The following is a 12,804-nucleotide window of genomic DNA, read 5'->3' on the forward strand; positions in this document are numbered from 1 at the left end:
GATTCGTTTTATCCAAGAACGGACTATTTCGAGTGGACTTTGCTTCAGTTATAAAAAGAGACTGGATAGTATGGAATATCAGTCTTTTGACACTATAGCACAGCCAACAGAGTCTTGCTTGGTTCAGAGTAGGCATGGGCGACCTTTGGTGACCCACGGGCCTGATTCGCATACTTACTTAAGCTCACGGGCAGCCTCGTAACGGGACGAGACAGCAGGGCTTCTAGTGCATAAAGTATAGAATATAGCACTCGTCATGTTAATTTTAACGGAGTAACGCACCAACATGAAGGGCACCCTTTTCCCAATTGCCAAGCCAACAGACTACTCCTCTGAACTCATGGAAGTCATGTTTTTTAGAGTAATTCCATTTTACACTCACCTCATCTTCAGATATTTCCATTTATTTGCGTATCGTGAGCATTGTTTCTTTACTTTCGACGTTATACGATAGCTGTCTTACAACCTTCTACTGCAGTTTATTTCTGTAGCGCCGTTACTAAAGCGACAGTGTTCACAACGGATGAATAAACGTAAGTAACTGAAGATGCAGTGCCAAGCATCTTGAAATGTCGTTATGGAAAAAGAAATACACTCCTGGAAATTGAAATAAGAACACCGTGAATTCATTGTCCCAGGAAGGGGAAACTTTATTGACACATTCCTGGGGTCAGATACATCACATGATCACACTGACAGAACCACAGGCACATAGACACAGGCAACAGAGCATGCACAATGTCGGCACTAGTACAGTGTATATCCACCTTTCGCAGCAATGCAGGCTGCTATTCTCCCATGGAGACGATCGTAGAGATGCTGGATGTAGTCCTGTGGAACGGCTTGCCATGCCATTTCCACCTGGCGCCTCAGTTGGACCAGCGTTCGTGCTGGACGTGCAGACCGCGTGAGACGACGCTTCATCCAGTCCCAACCATGCTCAATGGGGGACAGATCCGGAGATCTTGCTGGCCAGGGTAGTTGACTTACACCTTCTAGAGCACGTTGGGTGGCACGGGATACATGCGGACGTGCATTGTCCTGTTGGAACAGCAAGTTCCCTTGCCGGTCTAGGAATGGTAGAACGATGGGTTCGATGACGGTTTGGATGTACCGTGCACTATTCAGTGTCCCCTCGACGATCACCAGTGGTGTACGGCCAGTGTAGGAGATCGCTCCCCACACCATGATGCCGGGTGTTGGCCCTGTGTGCCTCGGTCGTATGCAGTCCTGATTGTGGCGCTCACCTGCACGGCGCCAAACACGCATACGACCATCATTGGCACCAAGGTAGAAGCGACTCTCATCGCTGAAGACGACACGTCTCCATTCGTCCCTCCATTCACGCCTGTCGCGACACCACTGGAGGCGGGCTGCACGATGTTGGGGCGTGAGCGGAAGACGGCCTAACGGTGTGCGGGACCGTAGCCCAGCTTCATGGAGACGGTTGCGAATGGTCCTCGCCGATACCCCAGGAGCAACAGTGTCCCTAATTTGCTGGGAAGTGGCGGTACGGTCCCCTACGGCACTGCGTAGGATCCTACGGTCTTGGCGTGCATCCGTGCGTCGCTGCGGTCCGGTCCCAGGTCGACGGACATGTGCACCTTCCGCCGACCACTGGCGACAACATCGATGTACTGTGGAGACCTCACGCCCCACGTGTTGAGCAATTCGGCGGTACGTCCACCCGGCCAAGCGCGTGCCCACTATACGCCCTCGCTCAAAGTCCGTCAACTGCACATACGGTTCACGTCCACGCTGTCGCGGAATGCTACCAGTGTTAAAGACTGCGATGGAGCTCCGTATGCCACGGAAAACTGGCTGACACTGACGGAGGCGGTGCATAAATGCTGCGCAGCTAGCGCCATTCGACGGCCAACACCGCGGTTCCTGGTGTGTCCGCTGTGCCGTGCGTGTGATCATTGCTTGTACAGCCCTCTCGCAGTGTCCGGAGCAAGTATGGTGGGTCTGACACACCGGTGTCAATGTGTTCTTTTTTCCATTTCCAGGAGTGTAGCTACAGAAGTGTAAAAAGAAATAGCTACAAAAGCAACTGCTTGCAGCTAATCTATTATAGATTACTTTAGGTTTGAACTGTTGTTGTATTCAAATACGTCCACACTGGACAAAAGTAACTTACTAATGATAACACGACAAATAATAAAAAAAAAACATACGTCTATGAGAGCAGTCCCAGCCGACAAGCAGTTAGAGCACCTTTGCGAATTTTGGCCACACGCAAGTAATTGGAGAGTTTGAAATTTAAATTAACAAGCATTTACTAAATATTTGTTCAAAAATACGTTTGATAACCTGGTGCATCCGAGTGGGTTGCTTCAATGGAACTAAATAAATTAAGTCATCATTTATTTATTCATTTTAAAAATGTTTGAACTTGTGAATAGATCGAACTTAACGTACTTCGGTTAAATTATACAGAAGCAAAACTGGAAAAATGCGAGCATCAGAATGACAAATATCCGAAAATACGTCAAAACCCCACGCGTAATGAAGAGCCAGAGGAAGCACGATGCTGAGTGCCATTCTGCGGTCTTCAGCAATGTGTTCTGTGGCTGCTTGTCGCTTTCATATCGACGTACTGGACCTGATGAAAAGTCACCTGTGGCGTTCGCTGCGTTATTCAGTGGTTTGGTATTTAACTAATTTGCAAATGAAAATGATAATCTTATTTTATTACATTGAGTAATTACTAAATAATTTTTCTCACGGCTAAAGAATTGGTCAAGTTGCTAGAGAACTCCAATTTAACGTCGTGTTAAAGTTATGAAACGTCCCCTTAGAACAATTATACATGACTGTCCTTAAACTGACACACAATATTTTTAGCGCAACGCAATCTGACTTTCAAAAATCCCTACAAAAGAATGTCCCTGACTAACATTGACCGAGCGAGGTGGCGCAGTGGTTAGCACACTGGACTCGCATTCGGGAGGACGACGGTTCAATCCCGCGTCCGGCCATCCTGATTTAGGTTTTCCATGATTTCCCTAAATCGCTCCAGGCAAATGCCGGGATGGTTCCTCTGAAAGGGCACGGCCAACTTCCTTCCCTGTTCTGACGAGACCGATGACCTCGCAGTTTGGTCTCTTCCCACCAACAACCCAACCCAACCCAACTAACATTAACCTATACCTTTCACAAATCACTTACCTCACAAAAATCTTCATTACTCGAACTACTGCAATACAGCGAGCGCCACTACTGCCAGCTAAATAAAAGATTCAAACTACGGAAGGCACTAATTACTGATAGGCATAGTTAGCAAATGAGAGATTTTAATAGAGAACAAACAATGTTTTTACCTCAATATTCATAATTGACATCCAGTCTTACAAATTTCAAAACTCCGCCATCTCTCTCCCCACATCCACCACTGCTGGCGGCTCACCTCCAACTGCGCAACGCTACGCGCTGTTCACGTCCAGCTTGTAGGGAAGCAGCCTACTCACGCTGTAGTAAATTCACATCAGTTTCCATTGTGTGCCAGCCAGTCTGCTGTAACTAGCTCTGACGTCATAAATGTTGCGCAATACCTTAAAAATCAAGCAAATTACCTAAAACTTTTCTAGCATGTCAGGAATAATACTAAATTAATGTGTGTTAAATATCAGTTCGATAACTTCAGCCATTTTCGAAACTTGGACGTTTTTCTGAAAAAATCATTGGCGCAACAGAAAAGAGTTACAGACTTCAAAATTTATATTTAGATTCATCTTTCATAATGATTTAATAAAAACAGTACTTTGGATTTCACAGATTAAGACTTTAGTGGAAATTCATGATTTTCTGGTTTTCGTCTCAAAACTGAAGGAAGCAAGATAGATTAAGTAGGCTAATAAATAAGGCTAGGATGTTTAGATTTAAATAGGTTGGAGGTCCGCTATGACTGTGAAGATGTGAAAAGTTTCTTTCGAATACCTATAAAATTATAGCGATAGCGGATCTCAAAAGGGCCAGTTCAGAGCTCATCTACTGCGTGCAGTGTAATTTAATTAATTCTCTCGCCCAAAATATTTAACTTAGCCACGTCAAAATTTTATTATCAATACTTACCTGCGTGCTGAATGCACGTTTAAATTAAGAGCTTCATCGGCCATCAGCAAAAGAAGCTATAATTTATTATGTAACTTGAAGTGGTGCGTTACTAGCCCAGCGGCTAGTCGGGAGATCCGACTTGATCAGGCGTTCCCTTAGCCGTCCGCACCGCGGCTATATACACTCCTGGAAATGGAAAAAAAGAACACATTGACACCGGTGTGTCAGACCCACCATACTTGCTCCGGACACTGCGAGAGGGCTGTACAAGCAATGATCACACGCACGGCACAGCGGACACACCAGGAACCGCAGTGTTATCCGTCGAATGGCGCTAGCTGCGCAGCATTTGTGCACTGCCGCCGTCAGTGTCAGCCAGTTTGCCGTGGAATACGGAGCTCCATCGCAGTCTTTAACACTGGTAGCATGCCGCGACAACGTGGACGTGAACCGTATGTGCAGTTGACGGACTTTGAGCGAGGGCGTATAGTGGGCATGCGGGAGGCCGGGTGGACGTACCGCCGAATTGCTCAACACGTGGGGCGTGAGGTCTCCACAGTATATCGATGTTGTCGCCAGTAGTCGGCGGAAGGTGCACGTGCCCATCGACCTGGGACCGGACCGCAGCGACGCACGGATGCACGCCAAGACCGTAGGATCCTACGCAGTGCCGTAGGGCACCGCACCACCACTTCCCAGCAAATTAGGGACACTGTTGCTCCTGGGGTATCGGCGAGGACTATTCGCAACCGTCTCCATGAAGCTGGGCTACGGTCCCTTCACACCGTTAGGCCATCTTCCGCTCACGCCCCAACATCGTGCAGCCCGCCTCCAGTGGTGTTGCGACAGGTGTGAATGGAGGGACGAATGGAGACGTGTCGTCTTCAGCGATGAGAGTCGCTTCTGCCTTGGTGCCAATGATGGTCGTATGCGTGTTTGTTGCCGTCCAGGTGAGCGCCACAATCAGGACTGCATACGACCGAGGCACACAGGGCCAACACCCGGCATCATGGTGTGGGGAGCGATCTCCTACTCTGGCCGTACACCACTGGTGACCGTCGAGGGGACACTGAATAGTGCACGGTATATCTAAACCGTCAACGAACCCATCGTTCTACCATTCCTAGACCGGCAAGGGGACTTGCTGTTCCAACAGGACAATGCACGTCCGCATGCATCCCGTGCCACCCAACGTGCTCTAGAAGGTGTAAGTCAACTACCCTGGCCAGCAAGATCTCCGGATCTGTCCCCCATTGAGCATGTTTGGGACTGGATGAAGCGTCGTCTCACGTGGTCTGCACGTCCAGCACGAACGCTGGTCCAACTGAGGCGCCAGGTGGAAATGGCATGGCAAGCCGTTCCACAGGACTACGTCCAGCATCTCTACGATCGTCTCCATGGGAGAATAGCAGCCTGCATTGCTGCGAAAGGTGGATATACACTGTACTAGTGCCGACATTGTGCACGCTCTGTTGCCTGTGTCTATGTGCCTGTGGTTCTGTCAGTGTGATCATGTGATGTATCTGACCCCAGGAATGTGTCAATAAAGTTTCCCCTTCCTGGAACAATGAATTCACGGTGTTCTTATTTCAATTTCCAGGAGTGTATATAAGAGCGCTGCGCGAGGAAGGAAGGCCCCAGTTCTCTCCAGACGCTGAATAACACGCCATCTGTGTCGGGAGTCGCGTCGCCTCGGTATCACTGCTACAAACAGCCTCGGGTGCCGTATTAAGTTACTAGAGATACGCGGAACTGTGAAATCATTTCAAGTGAAGGGTTAATTCTGGGATGATTATCATTATCTAGCTTCAGTTGCGTATTGTCGTATTTTCACGTGCCGTCGCGGGACAGACATTCTACCAATTATTTAGCGTGGCGTTTGATGGAATATTCTCATCAAATTTTGGCGAGCATTCTTTTTAACATTTAATTCGGACATTTATAGTTGCATCAGCGCATTAGACTCTGAACTGCTCTGTTAGTTAGGTTGTAGGGATACTTGTGCTTTTTATCAGTGAATTTCAGAATATACAAAAACTATTTTGGAAAATCGTTTTTGATTAGAAATCCCGGATAATCTCCTAATTCCTCAGAGCTATAAGCTGCAGCTAAAATGGTATTCTCAGATGAAGTGGGCACTAGGAACTCTAATTACAGGCTTCACGTTTTGTTAAATCACTTTCTGGGTGCTAAAAAGTAAATAGAGAGCCAGTGTTGAGAACGGTGAAAGACAGCATTAACAACATTCTAAAAGCCTGAAACTGATTCAACATTCAAACATTTATACAGCAATTATTTTGATTTTCACCAGTTAACCGCCGCCCCACATATGGTGCATCGGCCGGGAAAATCAACTAAGTGAAAGTGATTTTTAACTATTCGGATTCGCGAGTGGAATGCGACACGCAGCTGAGTAATAGAACAGTGAAAGTGTTACGTGGGCATGTGGACAACGCAGTTGGATTAACAACGCATCTCGATTGACGGAGCTGGCACTGAGTATAGCGGTGCTGCCGGCATCGCGAGAAGCCAGTTTCGCCGTACCGCAGTCGTCCGCTGGAGCAGCCGGCGCAGCGCCTGCAATTGCGGGCCACGCAAACACACAACAGCCGTCGGAGAGCCGTCTGCAGTTCAACGTGCCACGTCGCATCAGGAATCCTGGTACGCCGCGCCGGCAACGCCATACGTCGTGCAGAAGGAACTAAGTTAAGTGAAAAGCTGTTAAAAATTTTACTAACCTGTACTAAAAGACTGTCGGCGATGGAACCGCCAAAAGAAACTGAGTTTAAACTTAAATTAGAACCTATGTCTGTTGAGGGAACTATAAATCCAGACAACGGTTCAAGTGTAAATATGCATGAGAGTAGTAATGTTAAAGTAAAATATGAAGTATTGTCTCCTGACAGTAGTGTGCGAAGCGCCAATGATTCAATAATAGAGACCCCTGTAGTAATGCAGAAAGTAGAAATGGTAAATTTATTGGATGATAGTTTCTCTGATGAATTAAAAATGAAACAGTCATCAGAGATGGTAGAGTTTAAGAAGGAGAAGTTAGATATGACTAATCAATCAGAAGTTCCATTTAGTTTTGATGATTCTGGTGTTGGAGCTAGTTTTTCGTCACCTGAGTGTGATAAAAAGCCAGCTAGTGAGCAACCCAAAGATGCTGGGGCTGTTGATTTAAATGTTATATTACAAGCAATAGCTGCCAGTAATGCAAAAATGACAGCTGATTTAAAATCTGATATAATTGAGGTAAATAACAGGATTGTGGCCAGTCAAACTAATTTTAATAAACGATTGGAGGTAATGGACGATACCTTCAAGGCTGGTTGCAATAAGTTGAAAGAGGGTCTAGACAGTTTGAATTGTAAAATTGATTACAATCATGAGGATATTAAGAAAAAGGTTGCTCAACAGGTTTCTGAAATGTATAAAACAGTTAAATCCGAAGTTGCTGAGGTTCGCAAAGACTTCCAAATGGAAGATGCGAAGCTGGAGCACAAGTTAACAGAAAAGATCGAGGCGGAATCTGAACTGTGCTCAGATAGATTTAAAGATGTTAATATTAAAGTAAACATATGTCAAGCAGACGTAGATGCAATTAAAACTGATACTACTCATATTGTACAAAGAGTAGATAATGTTGAATTGAGAGTAGAAAATATCAGTACTAACATTGCTAACATTGAGAGTAAAGTAGCTTCAGTAGCTTCTGGTAATGGTAATATACAACAAGTTGTAGCTGCAAACGCCGCTTTTATCGGGTGTCGGCAGTTCTTGCGGTTCGATCCAGATAAAAATATCCACCCGCTAGATTTCTGGAACGATTTTGAAGATGTGATTCCACCAACTTGGTCTGAACGAGAGAAAATCTCATTTATTAGAAGCCATTTAGCAGGTGACGCCATGCGTTGGTCAGCTGATGTTATGTTGAAGTGTAAAACATTAGCGGAGTTTAAAACAGCTTTCATTAACGAGTATTGGTCTAGCAATAAGCAAAATGAAGTGTTGAGAGAATTTTGGAGTGGAAAACGCTTCAATGCAGGCAAGGAATCAATTAAAGAGTTTGCTAGGTCATGGATTTCACGTTTGTCACATTTGGCGGAAAAGCTAAAGCCCGAAATGATTATACTAGGTCTTGAAGCCAAACTGCCATGGTATTGGCAAACTAGAATTATATCAGCCCCTAGAGACAATCTGGATCGTTTCATTGAGTATCTCGAACGTGTAGAACGTGTTGCTGCCAATGAGGAGCAAGCACGTAATAACAGAAATGCCAATAACAATAATAGTAATTTTAGGAACGAGCAAAATGGCAATGTAAACATCAGAACAGTAGGTATTCGCCATCCTAAGAGAGGTAGGAATTGGGGAAATAATTATCAGAACCAACAATGGCGTCCAAGGGATAATAATTTTGTTCCAAACAGAATTATGCAGGGAAAACAACCGCGCGGAAAGCAATGCTATGCCAGCTAACTATAATGAATCTAAAGGAAACAGTAGTAGGCCGAGGCAGGAAAACTAGTTCCCGTCTATGAGGACACTGGCGCTCACCAGGCGGTTACTTTTCCTAAGCCAGTAGTTAAGGGAATTGGTAAGACAGATCAGAATACTCAGACTGAACATGTGGATGAAGAGTCGGTAGCATCTAAGGATACAACAGAAATATTAGATCACTCACAGTATTTGATAGATACCGTATTAGAAACGCTTTCTAAGTGGGAAGAGAAAGAGAAGGCGCAGCAGTGTAACGATATGGAGGAGCTACAAAATAGTGAATTGACAGGTGAAGAAGCAGAAGAAATTCATGCTTATATTTACGGTGAGGATGATGTGCTCTTATCTAAAGTGCCTGTGCAGGATGTTGATAATGTACTAATAGATTTAGGACAGGAGATAAGTGAGAATGTAGGGGGTAGGCTGTTGGGGGTCGATGAACCCAGTAGCTGTGACCAGTTGTCACTTGAGAAGGAAACCGACGACAATGGTAAAAGTGGTTTAGCTGTAACTAGTGTTATGCCCGGTCTGGAGACGCAGAATCGCTCAGACTACAGTAATTTGGGTTATGTTCAGCAAACTAAATGTAATGAAGTCGTGCGGTGTTTCGATTTGAAATTAATAGAACGACTGGAAAAGGCAGCTGAAAATGTAATTCAGGAAACCCCTACACACTGTGACCTAAATGTAATGAAGACAGATGTCGATCACTTTAGTTGGAGACAAATCCAAAAGGAACTACTAGATGAATTTGAGGAACCACCTGTACAACCTAGAATAAGCCACCCTATAATAATAGTGAATATGTTGGGTATCAATGTACGTTGTCTCTTAGACAGTGGAAGTGAGGTGAGTGCAATATCTCAGTCCTTCTTTGATGCATTACCTGGTAAAGCCAAGCTTACAGTAATGAGGGTATCAGGACTAAGAATAATTGGTGCTACTGGCAAGGTTTCAAAAACGGTAAAGCAAGAAGCTTTACTACCCTTTAACATTAATGGTAATTTAATTGATCATCCATGTTTAATTGTAAACAATCACAGTATTGAGGTTTTAATTGGCATAGATTTCTTGTCAGAATATCAGAGTGTTGTTGACTTTGAAAGAAGCCAGTTAAAAATGGTCTTGCCAATAACCGGAGTAATTATAGTACCTTTTAGTGATAAACATGTAGTAACTGATCATGAAACTTGGGAGCTGCCTATACGAGTTCTGAAAAATAGGAGGTATTGGGACGAAGGTGTTAATCTTAGTAACAGTAAGCTGAACACAGAAGAAGAAGAAGCAATTATTTTAGACAAAATAGAAGCTAAATTGCAGGAAATCGATAAGATTTCAGACAATCAAAAGGAAGAACTGAGACAGGTTCTAAAAAGGCATCATAAGGTATTTTCAGATCGACCTGGCATAGTCAAAGGTTATGAATGTCAATTAAGGGTGAAACCCGGCCAAGTGTTTTTCAGGAAGCCATACCAAATACATGTAGCTAGGAAGGAGGCGGTTCGAAAGGAGATACAGAGAATGCTGAAGTGGGGTGTGATTGAGAAAGCGGTCAGTGAGTACAATAATCCTCTTGTTGTTGTACCAAAAAGAGACGGGAGTGTCAGAGTGGTCTTGGACGCTCGTTGGTTAAATGAAATAGTGGTTAGGGAAAGTGATAGACCGCAGAACATGGACGAGTTATTGCAAAAATTCCGGGGAGTAAAATTCTTAACTGCTATGGACATCACGTGTGGATATTGGAATTTGCCACTGGCGGAAAGTTCGAGGAAGTACACAGCTTTCCTGTACGAAGGAGTTTGTTACCAATACCGTGTGGTACCTTTCGGACCTAATATCTCTGTTTGTGCCTTCGTACGTGTGATGTGCCATGTTTTAGGACCAGTTTTAAGTAATAAAATAACAGTCTACGTAGATGATCTGTTAATAGCAACTCCTACCTGGGAAGAACATATAGCTTTATTAAAGGAAGTGTTAGAGGCTATTGAGAGAGGTGGCATGAAACTAAAGATTGAAAAGACAGAGTGCGTTAAAGAGGAAATAGGTTTCTTGGGATATAGGATAAGTGGAAAAGGTATTCTGCCTGACCCAGGCAAGCTAGCAGTCATTGAAAAATTTGAGGCTCCCAGAAACAAGAAGCAGTTGAGATCAATGTTCGGTCTGTTCGGCTTCTATAGGCGTTTTGTAAGTGATCAGGCTTTTAATGCTCACTGTCTTCACCTCCTGCTGAAAAAGAATACCCCTTGGGTTTGGACAGCAGAATGTCATCAGGCGTTTGAGGTGCTTAAACAATCTTTAATTAATAGTCCAATTTTACATCATCCTGATTTTGAAAAACCATTCTGTATGTCTGTTGATGCTAGTGGCTATGGTATAGCTGTGGAGATATTCCAAGTAGAAATAGAGAGCGAACAAGGAGTGCACAAGACTATAGCTTTCGCAAGTCGATCTTTACAGGCAGCAGAGAGAAATTATGGCATCTCAGAACTAGAAGCATTGGCAATTGTATTTGGGGTACAGAAGTTTGAGCAGTATTTATTAGGTCACAAGATAATTGTTTACAGTGACCATAAGGCGTTGACCTTTTTAAAGACCTGTAAGTTGAGGAATTCTCGTTTGGTAAGATGGTCATTATATCTCCAGCAGTTTGACCTTGAGGTTAGATATATTCAAGGGAAGGACAATCTGGTAGCTGATGGGTTATCTAGAAGTGCGGAGCTCTGTGATGACGCGGGAATTACAGCAACAGACCTAAATGAAGTTCGAATGTTTGCAGTGCACGAAGTAAAGGAAGAAAGTGCATTAAAGAGAGTGATTAAGAACTTGAGACGTGAGCAGAATGAAGATGACCAACTGAAATTAGTGAAGAGCTATTTACGAAATGCGAACTATCCTAAGGTTTCGCAATACTATTGTTTGCATAAAGGTATTCTGTTTAGGAGGAAAAAGATAGGTGTTTCTGAGTGGAAGCTGTGCTTTCCCTCACAACATGTAGACTTACTAATCGACTATGTACACCTGAGGTATGGGCACTACGGTGCAAAGAAGTGCATTGCAAAATTAAAAGAGAAGGTTGTGTTTGACAACATGTACCGCCGTGTGACCAAGCGTCTAGCATCTTGTGTAGTGTGCCAGAAAGTCCGTGCTGCTAACACCAGAATACAAGGGGATATGCATTCAGTAGAGCCCACTGAAACCCTAGAATTACTGGCTTGTGATTTGTTTGGCCCTCTTCCTGTTTCGAGAGGTGGTTGTACCCATGTTTTTGTTGTTGTGGATGGATTCAGTAAATATGTTAAGCTATACCCAATTAAAAGAGCAAATGCAAAAACATTGGTTGAAAAGTTGGAAAAAGATTTCTTCGAGAACGTTGGCGTTCCGAAGAATTTGCTGTCAGACAATGGGCCTCAATTTACTTCTGATAGATTTAAGGAATGTCGGCGTGAAACATCTGAAAATATCTGCGTATTTTCCCCAAGGAAATATGAGTGAACGTATTATGAGGGAATTGAATAGGCTTTGCAGAACTTACTGTGCTCGGAAACACTCAAGTGGGGCAGAGCACATTAAGTATTTTGAGAATGTAATTAACAACTTAAGACATGATGCAACTGGTTTTGCACCTTGCGAATTGATGTTTGGCCAAGAACCGCACAATGTGATTGCAGATATGGTAGAATTCCCTATTCTAACGCAAATATCCACAGACGAGAAGAAACTAAAGGCTAGGGCTAATATGAGAAAAAGAGCGTTGGAAAGGAAGAAGCGTCATGACGCAAAAACTGTACCTACTAGCTTTGAAATAGGTCAATTAGTCCTTGTTAAAACCAAAGAAAAATCAAAGAAAGTAAATGCAGAAACAAAGAAATTCATGTTCGTATACCAAGGACCTTTCAGGATCATAGGAAAACCACATGCCAATGCATATAGGCTAGAGTACCCTAAAAGTAAGAAGCTATTAGGTCTCAGGAACGTGATCGACCTAAAGAGATTCATAGGAAGCCAATGAATGCTGTAGGGAGGAGGTTGTTCTGTAACCTCTACACAGTGTGGCAGCTGTGCAGTCCCAGCTGCGTGAGATCTTCTTTCCCTTTCAGGTCTCACTCATTCTTCGTCTTTCCTGTCCTCAAAAATTTCGACCTTTTCTTTCCAAATACTAAAATTTTCCGTCATGACTATCAAGCCAGCATTAAGCCAATGAATGCTGTAGGGAGGAGGTTGTTCTGTAACCTCTACACAGTGTGG

This window comes from Schistocerca cancellata, chromosome 5, assembly GCF_023864275.1.
Source record: "Schistocerca cancellata isolate TAMUIC-IGC-003103 chromosome 5, iqSchCanc2.1, whole genome shotgun sequence".
In the NCBI taxonomy this organism is placed as follows: Eukaryota; Metazoa; Arthropoda; class Insecta; order Orthoptera; family Acrididae; genus Schistocerca; species Schistocerca cancellata.